The sequence below is a fragment of the Periplaneta americana genome, chromosome 14 (assembly GCF_040183065.1).
Source record: "Periplaneta americana isolate PAMFEO1 chromosome 14, P.americana_PAMFEO1_priV1, whole genome shotgun sequence".
Taxonomy (NCBI): domain Eukaryota; kingdom Metazoa; phylum Arthropoda; class Insecta; order Blattodea; family Blattidae; genus Periplaneta; species Periplaneta americana.
Genome location: NC_091130.1, coordinates 156,742,239 through 156,766,349, shown reverse-complemented (window position 1 = coordinate 156,766,349; position 24,111 = coordinate 156,742,239). Strand labels below are relative to the sequence as shown.

General features: G+C 36.0%; 1 protein-coding gene across 1 annotated transcript in view; it reads right to left on the bottom strand.

Moving 5' to 3' along the window:
- LOC138713917 (ornithine decarboxylase-like) overlaps positions 1 to 15,713 on the bottom strand; it is a 73,006-nt gene extending 57,293 nt beyond the window's left edge. Inside the window, exon 1 of the mRNA XM_069846454.1 lies at positions 15,542 to 15,713. The gene's annotated coding sequence lies outside the window, so the exon portion shown is untranslated. The remainder of the gene's footprint in view (positions 1 to 15,541) is intronic.
- Between the last annotated feature and the right edge of the window lie 8,398 nt (positions 15,714 to 24,111).

Sequence of the window (24,111 nt, the reverse complement as noted above, 5' to 3'; positions counted from 1 at the left end):
CTTCCAAGTCTAAATACTAATTATTTAAATTGAATTCAATTTAAACAAAAAACACGTCAATTTAGATATTGAGGGGGAAGTCTGAATTCAATTGTATATACATTTCATTCATTGTTTTTGCATCTTTTGTTTCTATCGTCGCCTGGCAACTTGAATTATTGTTATTGTTGATTAGAGCTGAAGAGAATAAAGCTACAAAAACTTATCGAGTATTTCATGTAATAGTTGTGTTTGTGTATTATATTATTTTAAAATGGTGTATACCCTTCAAGAGAAAACATGAATCATCTTTATTGATTAAATTTGAGAAATTACACAAAATAAGCTGTCTTTTCATGCTGCAATCAAATGATAATAACAAAAATACTGGTTGTCAGGCGACGATAGAAAACAAAACATCTGAAAACAAATGAATGAGGGTGTATAAAGAATTGAATGTTCTTTCATATTTAAGTATAAAAAGAAACCTGGTTTCAGACTTTCCCCTCAATATCTAAATTGAGTGTTTTTTGTTTAAATTGAATCCAATTTAAATAATCAGTTATAAGCCCTTTTCTCTGCGATAGTTTTGTAATAATAGCCTATAGGCTATATATTTCTTTCCCCTTTTTGTTCTCTTTATCAGCCGATGAATTTATTATCATAGCCTTTTTATTGTGAATTTTATTTAATATTTGTATTTCTTTTCTTTTTTATTATTATTTTATTACATTCCATTTTGTTATATTCTTCTTTACGTTTTCCATATTAGCCATTTGTACTAAATGAGTTACTTTCACTATATTCCAATGTATTTTACTTTCTTTTTTCTATTATGCTATTATTTTCATGCTGTTTAGTGTCGATTTTATTATGCTATTATTATTATTATTATTATTACCATCATCATCATTTTGTAATATGTTAGTATTCTGTTCTTTAACTTTTTGTTAAATTTTAACTACTTGTATACTTCGTGACCTGGTAGAGTGTAAGAGAAGGCCCTATGGCCTTAACTCTGCCAATATAAACAAAGAAATAAAAATATAAAAATATAGGGGTGCCATTTGAAATTTCAAAGTGGGGGTGGCTGGGGATGGGGGTGAAACCTAATATGCAATTTAGCCTGGTTTCAGATTTTCCCCTCAATATCTAAATTGACGTGTTTGTTTAAATTGAATTCAATTTAAATAATTAGTAATTTAGACTGGAAAGTTTTGAAATGAAAGCCCTGTATAATTATATTCACACTCTCAGGAATCTAAATAATGTATGATTACATTGCTATCAATCCTGTTTTATTTAGTTTCTTTTCTCTGCATGATTGATCAAAAAACATTCATTATTCTTGCAATCTCCTTCAGCAGTGAGTTCAATAAGCATTGGGCTAGTTCCCAACCCACTGTTGTCATCTTGACTGGGGTCGCCTACATTTCCTGATCTTGCTGGAGAGCAACTACGGCTTCAATGGCAGCACCCAGTTCAACCACTGCCTCGTCAGATGCACACTGCATTCTTAATTCGTTTATCTTAGCCTCTTGCTTGTCCTTCCGTGTCCTGAGATACATCTCCCACTCTGGTGAGAAGTCCAAGTAGTCTTCGAGCCGACTCCGCGTGAGGCGGGGTGACCTCACCTGGGGCATTCTTGGATGCAGCACACATAAGTAGGTTCCCAGACAGCCCAAATATGCGTCCATATAGGCATCTCTGTAGTCTGCCCGTGGTGATCCTGTGAGATACTCAGCTTCCATGTGGTAACGTGCCCTGTCTGCCATGATTGCACCATATAGCGGCGGGATGACCAGAAAATCCCTCAAGCCAGGGCACACCTTAACACGCGGAGACCGATACAACCTCCTTAGTGCCATCCAGGCAATGCGGATTCGCCCTGTACCAGCAGGTAGCGACTCAAATCTCTTTTTCTAGTCTGGCTCCAGCACAAAACAGCAGCCATCATTCTGCAGGTAAGCCGGGATGGTGGTCTCAGTAATTCCTGTCACCCCAGCAACTGATAAGATGTATCTGGTGCTGGTGTAGCGTCCAAGTTTGTCAGCTATGGACACTATGGCCCGATTGTATAAACCATTTAATCTTAGATCAGAGGTTAAATTGATCCTTGTTTCAGCTGAACTTGGAATTTTGTGTTGTATAAAGTCTAATCTGAGGTTAATTTGTCTCAAACTAAAGTCAACTTTGACTGAAGAAATTTCTCCGATTAAGTTAGATGATCCAAGTTCAGTTATTTCTTTTCTGTTTGAAATATAGTGACAGATTGTGCAAATAAAATATCCATGATTATTAATATTAATAGATATGATAGGTACATTTATATATATTTCTTTCAATTTCTTGCCTTAATACACAAACAATCTTATATTTTATAAGGCTCTATCGTGTTCAGCCATATCAAATAACATAACCTATAATTATATTATGTTTATAACAACCATTAATTATTAATGGATATGATAGGTACATTAATAAATTTTCAATTAACTGTATTACTAAACGAAAATTGTCGTTTTATGAAGCTTTATTATGTTTAGCAGTATCAAACACCATAACATGATAACAACTCGGAGAACAGTCAACCTTCTTATTATTGCCCGCCATTATTTACAATGCACAAAAAACCAGTGTCTCCAACAGAGTGTACGGAAAGTCGCCAAGAAGTAGTTGTAAAGTCGCTAGATTTCTCATTATCAACAAAGAAAGATTAAATTTTGTCACTATGGAGTGTTAAAAAGGTCACTAAATCCCTATTTAAGCAATATAAAAGTTAAAAGAAATTGTTGTTGAAAAAGAGTTGAAGTCGCTAGATTGACAACACTGAACAAACCTGTCCGTGCATCACGTATTTCACCTGTTTATGCGATGTTGCCAAATCCTTTTCACGTGAACTTAGATTGCATTTGAACCAAGGTAATTTGATCGCAGAAAAGTTTTATACAATAGAAGAAGTGTCTGAACTCGGTTCACTTTTCGATCTTCGATCAAAGTTGATCTTTAGTCAGGGAGTTTTATACAATTGGGCCTATATCATTTGTCACAGCCCCTGGATAGAAGGCAGTGAGAACATTCTTGACATATCCCCTGCAGGGGTCAGTACCAGCAGATGCACCTGTATGGTCATTCATCAACCACCAGTTGATCTTTGTGGCGATAATGATTGTCAATGCCTTCTGGACTGAAGCGCTGTTGATTGCTTCAGATGCCCATTTCTTTGCTGCAGCAGAGAGGCCTTGGAGCCCTGCGACACTGCGGACATCACCGTCCCACACGGCACCTGTCTGCCTCACAAGACCATACCGGAGGATCGCCACGACCCCATTGAGGTACAGATGAGTCGTGGCTCGGTCAAGCAATCCTGCATTTTGCCAGTAGACCCATTCAATGACCTTTTCCTCTGTAGCTGCAAAGGTCTCAGTGTCGCTAGGAATGGGCAGTTGAGCATCCTCAGGGAGTGCAATGTCGATTCCTAACCCAAGCACAGAGAGCCCGTTAATATCGGGCAAATCGAGAGTCACCGACATTACAGAGTTTGGAGAAATTTAGTTGTAACTGTAAAAAAACCAAGATATTAACCTTGAAAAAAATAAACTGCTAAGAAAGAAATATATAAAAGTTAAACTTTAAATTTAAATATATTGCTCATTTACCTGTGCCAAAGCTATAGCACTAGTCTTAAGTTTGTCAAAGTAATTGCAGGAGTGGAACAGTCATCAACACAACGAAAATGTTATATCCAATAATGATTTACGAAAATTAAACATAAAACGGCAGATATTACAGAGCAACTTGAGGAACTAAAATGTAACTGTATCACATAACAATCCCTTGTAATGTATTTGGCATCTGTAATAAATTAATTCAATGATTACACCACAAGTGACGACATGCAGTATTATTGTGAATGCATACAAAACTTAATTCTCTGGTGGACGGGCAAAAAGGCGAAAGTCATTACTTTTTTTGTGATATAGGATTTTCTTCATTAAACCCATTTCCTTAAAGATATCTCAAACCTAGTGATGTCAACAAAAAAGAAAATCATGAAATAGCCGATACATGTCACTTTGCAGATTTACAGCAGTTGTTTAGATCTTTGAAAATCATACAAGAGATGAAGTTATCTACTGTCAAACTAGACCCATTCAATGGTGATATCACAGTCTACTATATACAGTCACGAAGCTTGAGTTTTGAGGGTGCTAGAAACAATAGACTGTGACGGTACTATTTTGCATTGCCTGTAATGAGGCGATATTAGCGATCCTAGTGGTGAGCAACTATCTAATGTTTGCATATTTACTACGTATTGAGCTTCGTGACTGTATATACTAGACTGTGGTGATATTGTACATTTCATTCACGTAATGTGGACCTCACAATTTCGCATACAGTGCCACAATTACATTTATTACATACACACTTTCTTCCGGAATGCCCTATTACACCTAAATTTCGCAACTGCTATTTCATTCCCTCTTATTACCCTAATGTCACATTTATGCCTCCTCTGACATATAGCTTTTATACCTAGTCACTGATTTATATCATAAACTCGCTATTTCTCTCTGTCTTACTTACTTACTTACTGGCTTTTAAGGAACCCGAAGGTTCATTGCCGCCCTCACGTAAGCCCGCCATTCGTCCCTATCCTGAGCAAGATTAATCCATTCTCAATCATCATATCCCACCTCCCTCAAATCCATTTTAATATTATCTTCCCATCTACGTCTCGGCCTCCCTAAAGGTCTTTTTCCCTCCGGCCTCCCAACTAACACTCTATATGCATTTCTGGATTCGCCCATTCGTGCTACATGCCCTGCCCATCTCAAACGTCTGGATTTAATATTCCTAATTATGTCAGGTGAAGAATACAATGCGTGCAGTTCTGTGTTGTGTAACTTTCTCCATTCTCCTGTAACTTCATCCCTCTTAGCCCCAAATATTTTCCTAAGCACCTTATTCTCAAACACCCTTAACCTCTGTTCCTCTCTCAAAGTGAGAGTCCAAGTTTCACAACCATACAGAACAACCGGTAATATAACTGTTTTATAAATTCTAACTTTCAGATTTTTTGACAGCAGACTGGACGATAAAAGCTTCTCAACCAAATAATAACAGGCATTTCCCATATATATATATATATATATATATATATATATATGATCATCACTCCCCCATCTCTATTCATTATATCATCTTGTATTTCTCTCCTAAGTAATATCTATTTTCCAGTTCTATATTTCATTATTATCTAGTAACATTAATCCATTTATTTTACTATATTGCGTTTTCATTACTCTACTTTTTCATCCCTTTTTAACTAGTTTCATACTATCTTTCCTTATAATTCTTATTCAATGGTGAAATAGAAACCTGGTCTAGGTTTTGGGGACAGTTTGAAACTTCTATAACAATTAAACTCATCAGTGTCCGTGATTAATAAACACGTGTTCTTAAGTGGATATTTAGAGGAGAAACCTAAACAGTTGGTGGTACAGCAATTACCAGACACATGAACAAGGGGATACTCGCAGCAAGATATGGCTACAAAAATCGTACTACCCAATCCCACTTGGACTATTTGGGCAACTTGAAGTCATTCCAGACAGATAATCCGTATGTACTGAATCCCCCATACCTGGAATGTCATCACCGTATTCAAGCACTTTAGGTTTTAGGAGAGAATATAAGTAGACAAGTGACAACTTCAAAACTCTTGTGTGCTGAGACATGTTCATGCAAAGAGAGCGCACCAGAAGATGTCACGAGATCAGAATTCCTGGATGAAGAAGTGGAGGGTACTGTCAATACAAAAAGGATATGAGGTGATTGTCATGAGTCGACATTGATGAATATGCTCTAAACAGAGGAACAGACAGACTTTTGAGGCATTCTGCAAGAATCAAGACCACTAGGCACAAGAATGTGAAATCGAGATAAGACTGAGAAAATTACAGGCTGCAAATAAGATGCTTCCTTTGTTTAAAACGAGGGCATATACAGTAGCGTGCAAATTAATCCGAACACAACATATTTTTACATTTTCTGTCATTGTTGGCCTCACAGCTGCTCATACCACTTTAATTGACATCTGTAGTACGTGTAATTCCATTGTTGAAGGTCTGTCATTATTTTTTTTATAATACGTGACATTTTGCCTGTCGTTTTGTATTTATAAGCATTTCAGTTGTGTTGAAGACTTAATACTGCAATCCTGTGTACATTCTGTCGTCTTCACAAATGGATACAACTCCACGAAAACGGTCTAAAATTATAACATTAGCAGAGCATTCTTCTATGACACAGAGGCAAATTGCTGCAGAATGTCACATCGGTTTGGCTACTGTTAATTGGATCATAAAACGATACAGGGAGACTGGATCCATCACACCCCAGAAAAAAGGAAACTGTGGCCGGAAAAGGAAGACTTCACCTGCAGATGATCATTTAATTGTCAGGAAAAGTAAATTAAATCCTAGACTAACTGTTGTCGACTTAACCCGCGAGTTAATGGCTACCACTGGAACGAATATTCACGTCACAACAGTGCGGCGTAGGCTTTTGGAAGCTGGACGAAGGGCTCGTAAGCCTATTAAGAAGCAACTGCTAACCCCTGTTATGTGCAAAAAACGCTTAATGTGGGCAAAATTACAACAACACTGGACAGTGAATGACTGGAAGAATGTACTTTTTTCCGATGAGTCTCATTTCGAGATCTACGGCCACCGTGTTTCTTATGTACGGAAAGGATCCAAAAAAGTAACAGCAGCTCATCTCCAACAAGCACCAAAATATCCCCCTAAAGTAATGTTTTGGGGCTGTTTTACACATGAAGGACCTGGAGCATTAATACCTATGAAGGGAATGATGAATTCTGACAAATATATTCACTTATTGGAAACCAGAATCGTACCCCAGCTGCAAAAATCATTTCCGGATGGCAGAGGTGTGTTCCAACAAGACCTGGCACCATGCCATACGTCTCGAAAAACTACAGAATTCTTCAACAAGAAGAATATTCAGGTACTCCCCTGGCCAGGCAACTCACCCGACATCAACCCCATTGAGAACTTGTCGTCAATTTGCAAAATAAGAATGCAAAAAATGGATTGTTCTACAAAGGAGAAGATGATTTCTGCCCTCATTGGTGTATGGTTTCGCGATGAAGAAATGAAGAATATTTGTGGGAAATTAGTGGAATCCATGCCAAATCGTCTCAGAGCTGTTATTAGGAACAAGGGAGGCCACATAGACTACTGAGGTATGTTTTAGATCTTTTTTTATCCCGTTTGAGTGTTTTTGCATAAGTAATTACGTTGTTCGGATTAATTTGCACGCTACTGTAGTTAAAGATTCTCTCTCTCTTTGGCATTATGGCCAGTGTCTGCTGAACTATTGAACACAGTTTTCACTGTCCTGATTCATCTTCTCCAACACCTTATTCCCAATTCTTTAATATCCTCCTCCAAATCTTACAACCATCTCTTTCTATGTCTGCCGATACATCTTTTACTACTGAATATCTTTTTGATTCTAGAAACCTCTCATTACTTCTTTCAATGTGCCCCACCCATCTAAGCCTTGAGCTTTATATTTCTCCATGTTCATATCGTCGTGTGAATGCAAGAACTAGGTAACTCGAAATTTGCGTTTTTTAGTTACCGCTTTTATAGCATAGCAAAATTCGCACGCAGGATCTAGGTAACTGATCAAACGATACCAGCGACATCTATTTTCCAATATAACAAATAGGTAAAAGAAAACGAGACATATTCCTTAGTGCAATAAATAAGTAAATAGGCGATGTCACAAAATATGAAAATTCAAGTTACCTAGTTCTTGCATTCAGGTGACGATATTATTATTGTGAGCTTATAGTTAAAGATTAGGGAAAACACGGGAATTTTACTGGAAGCAAGTAAAGCGATAGGTTTGGAAGTAAATCCCGAAAAGACAAAGTATATGATTATGTCTCGTGACCAGAATATTGTACGAAATGGAAATATAAAAATTGGAAATTTATCTTTTGAAGAGGTGGAGAAGTTCAAATATCTTGGAGCAACAGTAACAAATATAAATGATACTTGGGATGAAATTAAACACAGAAAAAATATGGGAAATGCCCGTTATTATTCGGTTGAGAAGCTTTTATCATCCAGTCTGCTGTCAAAAATCTGAATGTTAGAATTTATAAAACAGTTATATTACCGGTTGTTCTGTATGGTTGTGAAACTTGGACTCTCACTTTGAGAGAGGAACATAGGTTAAGGGTGTTTGAGAATAAGGTGCTTAGGAAAATATTTGGGGCTAAGAGGGATGCAGTTACAGGAGAATGGAGAAAGTTACACAACACAGAACTGCACGCATTGTATTCTTCACCTGACATAATTACGAGCATTAAATCCAGACGTTTGAGATGGGCAGGGCATGTAGCACGAATGGGCGAATTCAGAAATGCATATAGAGTGTTAGTTGGGAGGCTGGAGGGAAAAAGGCCTTTAGGGAGGCCGAGACGTAGATAGGAAGATAATATTAAAATGGATTTGAGGGAGGTGGGATATGATGATAGAGAATGGATTAATCTCGCTCAGAATAGGGACCGATGGCGGACTTATGTGAGGGCGGTAATGAACCTCCGGGTTCCTTAAAAGCCAGTAAGTAAGTATAGTTAAAGATTGCTCCAAAAAAGCAAGGCGCCCGTGCAGAATGTAAGGAAGATGATCATGTTTCAATTTGTGACTAAACTGATTTGTTGAATACCTCTGTAGGAAAGACAGTGGTCAAGAATTCAAACTATCCTTATCTTCAGCACTTATGCACCAACCTAATAACGGTCTCTCTTTCCAACCTCTCCAACATAATATACCAAATTTGTTATTAAACTTCTAAGTTTCTTTCCATTTTTTGCTACTATTCTGAACTCTCCTAAGAGGCTTATTATCTCCATAATCATAAACCCAGTCGAGGGAAATGGATTTTATAGGGCAATAAATTCCTTAGCATGATTCCTCTTTGTGTAGGAAGGAGCTAGGAGATTCCTGTCATGTACTCAAGGAACATAAATGAACCTTGTTCCTGATTCAGGGCTCCAGAAAAAAAATATGCCGACCATTTCTTGTCTTCACTGAATTTCGATGGTGAATAACCACTCAAGTTGTTGACCCCAATGACGTTATGGCATCTAACATAGGTACAGACTCCAGAGGGGTCTCATTTGGATACGGAGGCAAACATGTCCTTTTGCACCTGTTATTTTTTTTAACTGTACGAACATAGCCTATTATTGAAATATATGGAAGAAAAAGGGAAAGAACATATCATCTTTAATTAAATTACTAATGGCAATTGGGATGGGCTCACTTCATTACAATTCCGTAAGTTGACTCATGCTGTGTTTATTGGTGACTGAAACAGGGGACAACTTTATCTATCAATTTTCTTAATGTAGCCAGCTGTTTGTTAACATATAGTCCACTGTAGTTTATTCAGTTGTTTTCCACGAGAAATTAGGGGTATTTTGATCAGTGTTCATTATAGATGCCTGTTGGGGTGTAGTCAATATATACTGCTGGGCTGTGTCTTCTGCAACTGGTACTGATGATTTTAATTTACTCCTTTTGTGGTTTATGGATGGACAGTATAGAAGAATGTGTTCCAGATCTTCATCATGATTATTACACCACAGACAAGTAGGATTATCAGAAATGTGAAATCGGTGTAGGTACAATTCAGTGACAATGTGACCTGTTCTGGCTCTTGTTAAAAATGTTTGAACATGTCTGGGCAAGTTTTTGTACATTTCCAGGTCATTTGGTTTCTTTTGTACAGACAACTTTATGTTAAAAGTTTACAGTAGGGACCTTTGACTGAGTTTAATAATTTATGATGTGTCAGAGAGTGCTAACATAAACACGAGCGGAAGCAAGAAAAATTTAATAACAAATACTTAAAGCCAAGTGTGATAGCTGAGTATTACGTAAGTATAAATACATTGGATAACTCCTGCATCTTGTACGAAATGGAACTATAAAAGTTTGAGATTTATACTTCGAAGAGGTGGAAAAATTAAAATATCTTGGAGCAACAGTAACAAATATAAATGACACTCGGGAGGAAATTAAACGCAGAATAAATATGGGAAATGCCTGTTATTATTCGGTTGAGAAGCTTTTATCATCCAGTCTGCTGTCAAAAAATCTGAAAGTTAGAATTTATAAAACAGTTATATCACCGGTTGTTCTGTATGGCTGTGAAACTTGGACTTTCACTTTGAGAGAGGAACAGAGATTGAGGGTTTTTGAGGATAAGGTTCTTAGGAAAATATTTGGGGCTAAAAGGGATGACGTTACAGGAGAATGGAGAAAGTTACACAATGCAGAGCTGCACACATTGTATCCTTCACCTGACATAACTAGGAACATTAAATCCAGACGTTTGAGATGGGCAGGGCATGTAGCACGTATGGGTGAAATGCATATAGAGTGTTAGTTGGGAGGCCAGAGGGGAAAGACCTTTGGGGAGGCCGAGACGTAGATAGAAAGATAATATTAAAATGGATTTGAGGGAGGTGGGATATGATGGTAGAGACTGGATTAATCTTGCTCAGGATAGGAACCGATGGCGGGCTTATGTGAGGGCGGCAATGAACCTCCGGGTTCCTTAAAAGCCAGTAAGTAAGTAACTCCTGCATCACTTTCTGCTCCCTTCCTTAAAATCAGAAGTCGGAGCCTATGGTCTCTAACCATGTATTCTGAAGTCAACTTTTCCTACTTTTTTAGTTACGTAATTTTGAATGTAGTAAAGTACAAGTTCAATTTTCAGTTCCTGGAATATATCTCTACTCCATTACTTGACCAACACCATGCAAAACTATCTCAGGACTATGCTGATGGGGTACCGTACATAAAAATTGATTATTATTAAACAAGACTGAATCTGATTTCTCGCACATAATCTTACGTAATGGCAAATGCATCAATCCTGCAATGGATAATATCTTGACCTCTTTCTTACAATATTGGGATAAGATACAAGAACCGAACCAGCTAGGAGAGAACTGGTTAGAGTTGGTTTGTATCACGCAGCACACTTGGTATGAAGGAATGAAATATCATTAGAAATGACTTCATTGTTAGCTAGAAACTGATGTGGAGATGTTTGTGTATTGCCTATCTGCAACAACTGTTTCAAGAAGGGAATTAAAGAACAGTTTCATCTTTCTTCTCATTTGCAGGATGCTGCAAAGGACAGATTACTGCAAGCCTGATTCCATAGGGTGGAACAGATCTGGGAAGGTAGACAGTGTGTGGTGGTGAAAGCAATTTCTGAATATGAAAATACCGACGTTCACGAAAAACAAAATAATATTAATTACAATCAATGATGTGAAGTCCACACCTGTGGAGTAACGGTCAGCGCGTGTGGCTGCGAAACCAGGTGGCCCGGGTTCGAATCCCGGTCGGGGCAAGTTACCTGGTTGAGGTTTTTTCCAGGGTTTTCCCTCAACCCAATACGAGCAAATGCTGGGTAACTTTCGGTGCTGGACCCCCGGACTCATTTCACCGGCATTATCATCTTCATATCATTCAGATGCTAAATAACCTAGATGTTGATACAGCGTCGTAAAATAACCCAATAAAATAAAAAAAAAAATGATGTGAATTTCTACTGGAACAGTACAATTCATAAATGAAATGAAATACCATGCTTGAGGGAGGTGGGATATGATGGTAGAGATTGGATTGATCTTGCTCAGGATAGGGACCAATGGCGGGCTTATGTGAGGGCGGCAATGAACCTGCAGGTTCCTTAAAAGCCAGTAAGTAAGTAAGTATATTCCAGGCAAACAGACAACTTTGGAAAGATATTGGAGAATTTTGAAGGCAGATAACAAATTGATTTTTTTTTTCTATTTTTGCATTGACGGTCCGGAAGGCATTTCATTGAAGATCGTTACAGAGTATGTAACAGTAAGATATGGCAACCGTGCATTCAGTGACTGTAGCAGCAAATTGAAAGCAAGACTAGAGTGAGGAGGAGGAAATGCACAGCCACCAATGTCCCTCTGTGACGTATTAAGTTACTGAAGCTTTCGTGCATTCACGTACATAATTTCACGACTTATCTGCTGCTGTTACGTGAACATGTGTTGCAGTGTACAGTTTTTTTGTGTAAAAATTTCAAAAACCGTTCACAAACGACCACAATCATTAGACTTCTATGCCCAACCCTTCTGCACGATTCGTATTTCAAAAAGACCCTGTTTAGTTCTCCTTTCAACCGGTATAATATGTAATTCGTTAGCTGGAAACTTTACGAGAAGAAAATTAAATTTGTAAAGAGAATTGATTACAATTTAAAAAGAAAAAATCAGGGGTATTGAACTCGACATTCTTTCTTGTAATCCAAAACTCTGATGATGCAGGATGCCTTAGACCATGACACCACGGTGCGGGACCACCTGACATAATTAGGAACATTAAATCTAGACGTTTGAGATGGGCAGGGCATGTAGCACATATGGGCGAATCCAGAAATGCATATAGAGTGTTAGTTTGGAGGCCAGATGGAAAAAGACCTTTGGGGAGGCCGAGACGTAGATGGGAGGATAATATTAAAATGGATTTGAGGGAGGTGGGATATGATGATAGAGAATGGATTGATCTTGCTCAGGATAGGGACCAATGGCGGGCTGATGTGAGGGCGGCAATGAACCTTCGGGTTCCTCAAAAGCCAGTAAGTAAGTAAGTAACATAACACAGTAGAACATTCAAACTGAACCATTGATGAAACGTAATAAATGAATTAATGTCTTAGCCGCTGCAATGCAATATACAATAAAGTGAACATAAGACTTCTTCACAACAATAAAATTTCTGCATTAAATAAATTGTTAATTAGTTGCTTTTATGAAATTAACTTTTTAATAATGTACAGAGTAGGCTATTAGTATTACGAAAAGGAGATTTACATTTGCTCCGAATTATTAAGGTGATTCTTTGGATGAAATCTGATGTCACACGTCGCAGAGCCAAATTCAAGTTCATGTTGACCTTACAGAAGATCTCGTGATGTAGGTATATGTATAACAAGAATTTCTCACAAACATGAGTAGATCCAAATATTGCCATTACCCTGGCTCCAAAAGCATGCATATCTGGGTATTTAACTTTCCGCCACTTCCTGAATAAATCCATTCCTCTAAGTCTCTAAGACTAATACTTATTCCTGACGTGCAAGTTCAATTACTTCCATTTGTAACTCAAGAGGAACCTGAATATTTCCTATTGCAAACGGATTCCAAAATAAACTACAGTAAACGACTTTTCTCAATTTCTGACATCTTGGAATCTTTTTTTAATTTCTACTTATAGATTTTTCAAGGGCATTACAATATTCTTAACGTCTGTCATCTGAAATACCTGGCAAAGCCTTCAGAGATGGAAAATGAAAGTTCGTTGCGATTCATCTTGGGCGCGTTTCTGAACAGGGACAGCAGCATTTCCTCTAAGGTTACAGCCCAGTTTAGGTGTGTGTGTATTAATCGAAAATTAGGAGCTAGAAAATATTGAGAATAGGTCGCATGTTTATATGACATTTTTTTTCGATTAATACACGCACACCTAAACTGGGCTCTAACCTTAGGGGGAATGTTGCTGCCCCTGTTCGAAAGCGCGCCTCATCTGTTCCTTCATCTGATGTGACACACACGCCACTGTTCACTACTGTGGCCTATGCTGTAGGGAGGGGGAAAGGTAATACGTCATGCTCGTTAACACAATTTGTATGGCTGTGGGTGGGTTAAGTTTATGAGTGCTTTGACCCATTGTGCTATCACCGAAGCTATCTGTCGTCTTGAATAGGTTATCTTACATGCAGTAAATCTACGACATGGGACCTCAATCTTTACTTTTCTTCAAAAGAAAACCATGCTAAGGATATTTTGTGAAGTCTGAATACACAGCACTCAGATATTTGTTAATAATTTGCCTGCTCCTTAGTTCTTTTTCTACCACTGGCGCACAAGAGCGGTTTTTTATTCACCAACAGGGGCGTAAGAAGCCTCCATCATAGTGAAGTCAGTGAATTTGTATTTCTGGTCTTTTACAAAAACACATTTAATTTTTTAGAGGAGTTTTTTCCCTGCAAAAAATGTAATACATGTGGCGTAAAAATTAGACAATCTTTGATCTCACTACGTACCACACATTGGACTGATGTCTGATGTGTGTTGTGCCTCATGATGAAATGAAACAGAGATGGTACAGCTTTACAAATATACATAGGCCTAGGCTATATCTGAAAAAATAAATACGCGATATTCGTAAGGTCCAGGATCAGTGACAAGTTAGGTTTGGTTTGTTCAGACTTTTAGTTTGCCTTGCATATAGACTTCTTGGTAGATAAGTACACAAACAGATTTACCCTGGACCGAAGAAATGAGCGTTTTCCCGAGTAGTGCAACGTAATGATCGAATCACTTGGTTAAACGTGATGATTTCGTGTGAAAACATCTTAGAAAATCATCGGTCGGGAATAAAAGAATCCAAGTTACTTGGGGGCGTCTTGGGTAGGTTTACAGCTTTCCCAATGACCACATCGTGTCTCTAGAGTGGTGTACAATTTTGAGGTTATTTTCATTCAGTGATTTAAATAAGTGTTTTCTCCCAATGTTGTGCATAGCGGGATCGAAGATTCACCAAAATTAGTATTAAATTACTAATGTGTTGGTAACATGTCACACACGATAAGCTCGATTAAGCAACACTTAAGCCTTGTCTAGGTACTTAAATCGACACCGTACTAAAATAAATTATATTTTTAAAAAATTGCTCTTATGAGTCTGATAGTCGCTTCTTGCGCCCCTGACGATAGAAAAGAGAAAGGCGTCAAAACGTTTCTTACGTCCCTGGTGATAGAAAACAGAAACACTGAAATGCGCGTGCGTGAGGGTAAAGTACCATGTAATCAAACATTGCCGCATATTTTATCACCCTTAAAAAATCATCCCCCTCGGCAGGGTGTGAAGCCGTGAACCCCGAATCCTGTGGCAAGCACCACAAAGATGACTTGCATTTAGTTACTGTATTCCACTGGTGGGCTTGAAAAGCTTCCCCGGTGCATGAAATTCACAATTTGAACCAGTCTGACCAGTTTAGATGGAATGTGAGAAATAAATCATTTTCTTTCCAATACATGAAGAAAAGTAACATAGATTTTACTTACAACATTACCGACTACATTCAACTTCAACGTTACTTAATGTGATGCAACCAATTCTGAGCATAGCAACAAAAAGTAACCTTACACCACGCTGCACATAAATCTGATTCCTTACTCCCTCCAAATTTAAATTATATACACATGGCTTGGAATAATAATTTTTACATCTATTCGTAAAATAAACTGTTCATAACATCATCCAATCCTTTCAGGGCCTAATATCCTCTATTACAATCACGTTTTCAATTCAAGGCAACCGAACCTGTGACTCATGGGGATAACACCTATGATGAATTTTCTTTTTTTTCTCTATTTACAAGTTACTCACCTGTACCGACGCTAGCCACCCTTTGGGCCGGCGCTTATTTGATGACGGAATGGTGAATGGTTTTTAAACACTTTAAGAATTAATAAGGAAGGCTCGTTTGTTGTTAATCCTGCCAGATTTACACCTTCAACCCACACTGAACCACCATGCTGCGCTGGGGAGCCTTCTAGTGGTACTTTGATAAACTATAATAGCTTCATGGAACTACTTTCATGGTTTATCGTATCCATGCGCAAAGTACAAATCGATTTCTTCTTATCTGTAATTTCTTGATTTGGAAACAATGATTTCTAGACTTTTACTACAGAAATAAATTGAAGTAAAATGTTTCATTATCACAGTCAGCTTTTCAACAACACTATCGAATTTTAATTGGAAGAACTTCGGTACATCGGTGCAGATGCGGAAATAATATCCCTACCAAAGAATTGTAGACCGTACAGCAAATAGTCCTTAAAATCGACGATTGTTCACCAAAGTATATTATACTCGTACTAAAGGAGACTGATAATATATTTCATCTAGCGTTCTTAAATTCAGCACGATCTCACTGGAACCCGTTTTAAATTCACCGATGCTCATGAGCATGGGACTCATCAATCACCCGATTTTTGACTGATAAATCTGATGGTCTGATGGATTTGAGTAATTATTGTAAATGTATTTGGATGTATCATGTGATTGTGATTGGTTGCGGACGACAAAGGCGCGTTAATGGAGTAATCCAAAATATGATAATTATTGTGTAAATTATATTTAAACATTGTTAATTATGGTCATTGGTTAGTGGATTGTGTTGTTAAACTGATAAGAAATAGCTTTAGGAAGCGAAGACGATGTACAATTATCTCATTTAATTAGAATGATAAAGTGCATAGTATAAAAAGCCAGACTTACAAAGATTATTCAATTTACGCCATCTTACAAAGATATTATGTACTGTACATCAAGTATCGTGCCATTTTCGGCTAACAGATTTTCATTTGCAGTTGACCCTAATTATTAACTTGTACCACTCTCTTTCGAATCCACACCTATTTTCTTTCTTTAGGATTCCCATCAGTTTAGTTTTTGGGAAAGATAAATGCGGTAGCTTCCCGTTGCTCTCCGCACACTACTCTCTCTTTCGCATTTTAAGTGATCCCAGAGGGCCCTAGCGTGGAGGTGAGGAAAGTGGATTTTTTTGGGTACAAAATCAATGGTTTTCCCAAAACACGCTATGAAATGTTTCATATAAAACAATTCTTATCTCGAAAGGAAGCAAAAACGAGCAGAATTGTATTAAGGGAAGACTCCACTGAAAATCATGAAAATTATTGCAAAATTTTTTTAGCTATTTCACTTATTCAGAATTTATATTTTCAAATGGATTCAGCTCAATTCTGATTACAAATGCTCGTATGTTTACACTTTTTAAATTAAGGCTGGAAGGGGGCGTGGAATTTACAGAGCTGTCAAAATTGTTTTTCATCGAAGAATTCTTTTTTAAAATTTCTGATTACAAATCTAGCTAACTTTTTGTTGGCTCCCTGAAGTTACTAGTTGAATGTAGCGGAGGAGAATATTAATTTACATAAATATTCATTTTATTTTCAAATCTATTTTTCTGTGTTCATTTTTGTTGATTCAACACCAACTTTCTTATGCCAAATATTAATCAATCTGGATGAAATTTTTACTGCAAGTATTTATGAGGTAGCTGCATGTTTCTATGCATTTATTTTGTGAGAAATGCTGCTAGTTTATTTTATTAATATTTTTCTTAATGCTGCTAGTTTATTTTATTAATATTTTTCTTACGAAAATATTAATAAAATAAACTAGCAGCATTTCTCACAAAATAAATGCATAGAAACATGCAGCCACCTCATAAATTTAATACTTGCAGTAAAAATTTCATCCAGATTGATTAATATTTGGCATAAGAAAACTGGTGTTGAATCAACAAAAATGGACAGAGAAAAATAGATTTGAAAATAAAATGAATATTTATGTAAATTAATATTCTCCTCCGCTACATTCATCTAGTAACTTCAGGGAGCCAACAAAAAGTTACTAGATTTGTAATCAGAAATTTTAAAAAAGAATTCTTCGATGAAAAACAATTTTGACAGCTCTTTAAATTCCACGCCCCCTTCCAGCCTTAATTTAAAAAGTGTAAACATACGAGTATTTGTGATCAGAATTGAGCTGAATCCATTTGGGGTATGAAAATATAAATTCTGAATAAGTGAAATAGCTAAAAAATTTTGCAAAAATTTTCATGATTTTCAGTGGAATTTAAATGTTTTTAAATGTTTTTGTTTCAAATATCTCAAAGAATAACCCACTGAAATTAATGACATTACTTACAGTTTACCCCGTATATTTGTTTTAAATCAGCGCTGAACCATTTTCCTAACATAAATACGAGTATAATACATTAATTCATTGCCAAAGTATGGATCTTTGCCATAATCGCTATAAATGAGTAATTAATCATGTAATATTTCTTCAGATTAAGCAACAGCACACAAGAACAACTCGTATTTTAGCGGAGAATGAAGGAACCTTTTTTATTTTTATCAGTAATGCTGTCGGACAGAAATAAGAGCATACAAGAGCAAGCTGAGATCTTCCAGGATCCGGACAGAACCGGCGCAGACCCCCATCAGAGCGCCTTGCGTCAGTGAGCAGCTGTTCACGCTGCCAGTCTGTTCGTTAGACTCGGCAGAGACCGATAAGATAGTGGTACGCCAGCACCGTGTGCGAATGATACCCCATCAATCTGATACTATGGATGTAAAATGGATGTTTGCTAACTGTGCAATTCATCCATTGCCAATGTCAAATGTTCGGCCATGGATTTCGTATTGCAGGAGGCCAAGACCATGCGGCCAGTGAAATATATTAAGTTAGCAGCTTAAAGTAGTTCATTTAATAGTAATTGTTTTTTTTTTTCATTATAATTAAGAAACGTTGTGATATTATCTATTGTAAGATTCTTAAGCCATACAAATTATAAGCTAAACTCATATATACTTTTTGTTGTGAAGAATTTTTTTGTATTCTGTTCAATTTAATGAAAGCGTATCTCCTTATTCTGGTACATAAAAACATAGTTAAAAAAAAGTGATGGTGAATGTTACTTATGTCCCGCCCACTATAGGAGACATAGGCCAGTTTTACACTAATCCCAAAAATATTTAGTATACCTTGTTGCTTGTGGGCCATCCCAAACCCGGACCTCCACCCCTAAGAGCGCCAATTCTTATATACCCGTCAGTCAAGGCCTTCTGACAAATAAAAGCAATTGACAATAGATATCTCAGTCGTGACAACCTCATAAAATATCCTATCAATTGAATAATCGATCTTGCTACGTACAACATAATTATATTATATTATTACCCATTTCAACGAGTACTGACGACCACTGCAAAATACGACAATTTGGTCCAGGCAGCATTCTCTTCTGGGACAAGGATGATTTACGTAACATGTTTCTAAATTAGTATTTTAAATACCGGTACATTCTTTAATATAATTTGGTCCAGGGAGCATTCTCTTTTGGCACAAGGATGATTTATGTAACATGTTTCTAAATTAGTCTTTTAAATACAGGTACATTCTTTAATATAATTTGGTCCAGAGAGCATTCTCTTTTGGCACAAGGATAATTTATGTAACATGTTTCTAAATTAGTATTTTAAATACCGGTACATTCTTTAATATAATTTGGTCCAGGGAGCATTCTCTTTTGGCACAAGGATGATTTATGTAACATGTTTCTAAATTAGTCTTTTAAATACCGATACATTCTGTAATATAATTTAGTCCAGGGAGCATTCTCTTTTGGCACAAGGATAATTTATGTAACATGTTTCTAAATTAGTATTTTAAATACCGGTACATTCTTTAATATAATTTGGTCCAGGGAGCATTCTCTTTTGGCAAAAGGATGATTTATGTAACATGTTTCTAAATTAGTCTTTTAAATACCGGTACATTCTTTAATAAATCACTGAAAAATAAATGTGAATATAGGATGTGGAGTGAGTACGAAATTATTATTTTTTGGCGCATCATTTTTACGTAAATAACGGCAAATAAAAACTAACATGCCACATATTTTAAGAAATACAGGAAACAAGCATGAATATTATTCACCATTCTTAATGATCTTGGGATATAAAAAAAAACGTATGGAATAGAAATTACATACAATTAATGTGCGTGTTATAAACAATAAGCAAACCATCTTCGAGTAATCATTTCAAAACAACGTGAATATAGCGTGGATTGTGTAGGAAAATAATTTCTTATATGTTGCTCCCAATGTGCATCATTGTTAACTTATGAAAACAAATGAAAACTAATATGGCATATAAACACTATTTGAAGAAAGATAGGAGATATTAAGTAATATTCAGCGTTCTTAATGATCTTTGGATGGAAAATAACAATGAAATATGTATAAAATAGAAATTTGCATACAGGTGAGCATATAAAAAAACAGTAAGTAGAATCATATCTGATTAATAAGCTTAAATTACTCCAGGTTTAGTGTAAGAGTGGTCTATATCTAACGATGTCTCCCAGCAAATTACTGAATTCATAAAAACAAAAAAAATCGTGTTAGAAGATTGAATTTGTGTATTTTCTCTGAAACTTTCCAAATATCTGTAGGCAGTCTTACATTAGATTGCCGAAAATTGGTTTATAGCGCAGCATTGGCAGTGATAAAAGTGTGAAACATTCGTTCAGTGGCCGGTGGATACTCTACATTGACCTAAGATTCTTAAGCCCTACAAATTATAAGTTAATCTCATATATACTTTTTGTTGTGAAGAATGTTTTTGTATTCTGTTCAATGAATGAAAGTGTACCTCCTTATTCTTGTACATAAAAACATAATTTAAAAAAAGTGATTAAATAAAAGTTGATTATCAATACCTGTGGGAGCTCGCAGCGCTCCTACCCCGTGGACGTTAAGGAGTCGACTACAAGAGTAGCTGTGGCTTCATGGAGCTGAGTTTAGCTTTATTGGAGAAATACGCTATAAATAATGATAAATATTCCTAACACGGTAAAGTGAACTATTGCAAAACGCCCACGACATGTTGGTGACATGTGTGATGTTACCTTGTTAAGTTATACTCCAGAAAACGAATAAAGTTACATTAAGATATTTGTTGATATAGACATAAGTAAACAGTGGAGTATTTCACGTTGCTGCATTCATTTGTTTCTGCACTGAGAATGGACAGTTGGGAATTTCATATTGCTCCGGTTCCTTACTTATCTATATGTAGAGATGGCCGATATTTCACAAACCGATATTTTGTCACAGGTATTTTTTGTCACATATAAACCTGTGACTGATGACGCGAAATATCTGTGACAAAATATCGCTATCGAAATCTGCTCCGTATTCAGTACTCTGTGACTGATATTTTCTCCTCTACGTCGAGGTTTGCGCGTGCGCATGATACAATAACAGCAATCGGGCGGTAGTTTCTCCATCTTATTATAAGTGATGTAGTTATTACACGATTTAAATAATAACAGCATTGGTTACCAGTACTTAATCTTGTGTAAAATCCTATCTGAACAACTGTTTTGTTTTGTAATTATGTTCCAATGTTTTTCTGAATACTTATGTTTCATTAATTTTTATTCTGACTCAATATTATAATGTTAATGCACGACTTAAAATAATTTATCCATTATATTATATACAATAAAAAGGATCAATTTTTAAAACGATTAGGATAATCACATAACCTCAATTTCTCCATACCCAACTACATTTAAAAATGACCAACTGGTTCAATATCTATAATATAACCTTTTGGTACATGAGGTTAACTTTTGACATGTTACTGTTCAGTTAGGTAAGTATTTATTTATTAATGGTACATGTACATAATTTCTTTGTTGGATTTTCCCATATAAATCACTTATGTCTGGTGTGTATAGAGAAATCGTATTCACATTGCATTGCTCTTCATTATTTCCTGTTAATTTTTATCGGTGTGACAAAATATCGGTGTCATTCATGCATTGTGCTTACGTATCGATATAAAATATCGGTGTGACAAAATCACCTATAAAAGTCACAGATATTTAATTGTCACAGTCACAGTTGTCACAGATACTTGAAAATATCGTTTAAGCTCATCTCTATCTATATGACTTTATTCACCAGAGCCATCTTCAGTTACAAGCCAGAGCATGGGTAGGTTTGGCAACCCTGAGTGGAGGCGGGCGGAAGCGAAATAAAGGCATGACGTTTGACGTTTTAGTGCTTTGATTTCGTTGTCACATTTACATTTTCGACATTAACTGATACAAAACTAAGAGCATATGATCAAGATTCAGTGTATTGATGTACGTAATCCGAAATGGTATTTTATTTGAGTTTCAGAATACCACGTAGGGTGCATACATCCACTTATAACTTTAAAAAAATTAAAAGTATACGTGTTTTTTATTGATAGTACAAGGGAAAATAAATAAATACTTAAAGAAATGTTACTTGTACCAAAAATAAATAAAATAACGACGTACTTTCGCAATACCCTATTCCAATCAATTAACCATTATGTGGCTACTAAATTGACAATGTTTTGCCGCTTTATGTTGTTTCACCTCTGACGTGAAAGATCTAGAATATCATGTACATTTTAATTTCATGTGATTATCTATCGTGCTTTTCTATAAATATTTCAGATGCCCAGAAAGCCAGTTTTAGCGTGAACCTGGCAGTCACCGTAACAATACTGTTATCCTAAATTATTTGTTATAAACTTTTTAAAATACGGTATAATTTTAATGGTACATTATGCAACGAGCCTATAATGATAGTAATTAAGAAGCGAGTATGGATGTTTATGAAACGAGCGCAAGCGAGTTTCATAATTTTCATACGAGCTTCTTAATTACCATTATAGGCGAGTTTCATACGACTTTTTATGCTCGACTTGAAATTATTCAGATACATTTTATTTGTATCTGACAAGATCGGAAGTGACCTTGTTCTAGGTCGTGAATTGTGAGATGTGCGCAGACGCGAAAGTATTGATTTTTTCCGAGGAACAATAATGTCATTGACCTTGTGTAATCCCGTTAAACTTGGTATAACCTTGATTATTGAATTCGACATTGCAAACGAGATGACAAATTGAATTTATTTGAATATTATTTACAATTAACGCTAATTATTATAGTAACAGAACATAACCTTCTGCGACAGTATTGGATTTCCAGCCTCCGTGACTTTTCGCTAATTCTCTTTCGACTGCATATCCGAGAATAATCGATACGTGCGGTTTTATAACGGTACAAAGCTGACTCGTTATTGGCTGAACACCTGTAAGCTGAGTTGTCATTGGCTGAAAATACCTGAACTTTAATGAGTAGGTGTACTTTAATGACATGCATTGAAGGACTGCTACCAGGTGTATAATTACTACATTTCGGCATGGTCGAGCATAAATAAATATAACTACAGAAAACAAGCTAAGAATGTAAATTATGCAAATAAAATAAAAATGTAAACAGAGGAAACTATTGACATATTATAATAAAGTATGAGGATGTAAATACAGTTAGGCCAAGTATAAAGATCTATGAAAAAATGAAGAAACATACCTTCAACATAATACGTAACAAAACACATCATTATCTATTAGGTATGTGCCAATTAGCGTAAACTCAGTGAACTTTAAATCCTGTAAATACGAAGTGAAAAGAAACATGTTTATAACTAATTTATTGCAAAAGAAATAATATTAATTAACAAACCTTGAAAACCAACAAATTGAGCGTATGTACCTAGAAATTATAGGTAGTTCTGACATATAGTAGGCATTCCGAATCTTCAAAACTGCAACTTATTTTATGGGATCACAAAACAGCTGTTTACAATGAACTTGAAAATCAACGGTGTAACTTTATTGATATAGCAGGCGAGACCCAACAATTTGGCCAGAATTCTGATACACCACAAACCACAAGTAGGCCTAAGACTATCACAGACCACACCTCCTATGATCATCTATGCACTGCCTTCATGCAGAAAGCATTTTTCTGATTATAGTAATCACTCGTTGGGGGGAATATTATAGGTTATTGTCGTACTTAAATATATAACCTGTGTATATTGTCGTACTTCGTACTTTACAAATTACGTACGAACTCTATGTTGAATCTGAGTATTCAGATGATGAGGAAATGGAGTTACATGAACATATTTTGTTCATGAAAAGAAGAAGTAGGCCTAAAATTAAAGCCAGAAATATCTGAAAATCACATTGTATCTTACGAAAATAAGGGCGAGGTTTGGACACTGGTTTCGATTTGAATGATGATATGTTTAGGCATTATTTCAGGTTCAATGGACCACAATTTATTTATTTATTTATTTATTTTTTTTTTTGCCATTCATGATATGATAGAGAATTCTTTGCTATATTCTGATTAAAATTACGTAAACTGTTAAGACATATAGATACATTATTTCAAATGTTTAATCAATACTATTAAATCTCATCAAAATAAAGTATAGCCCTATTTATTTTCAGATA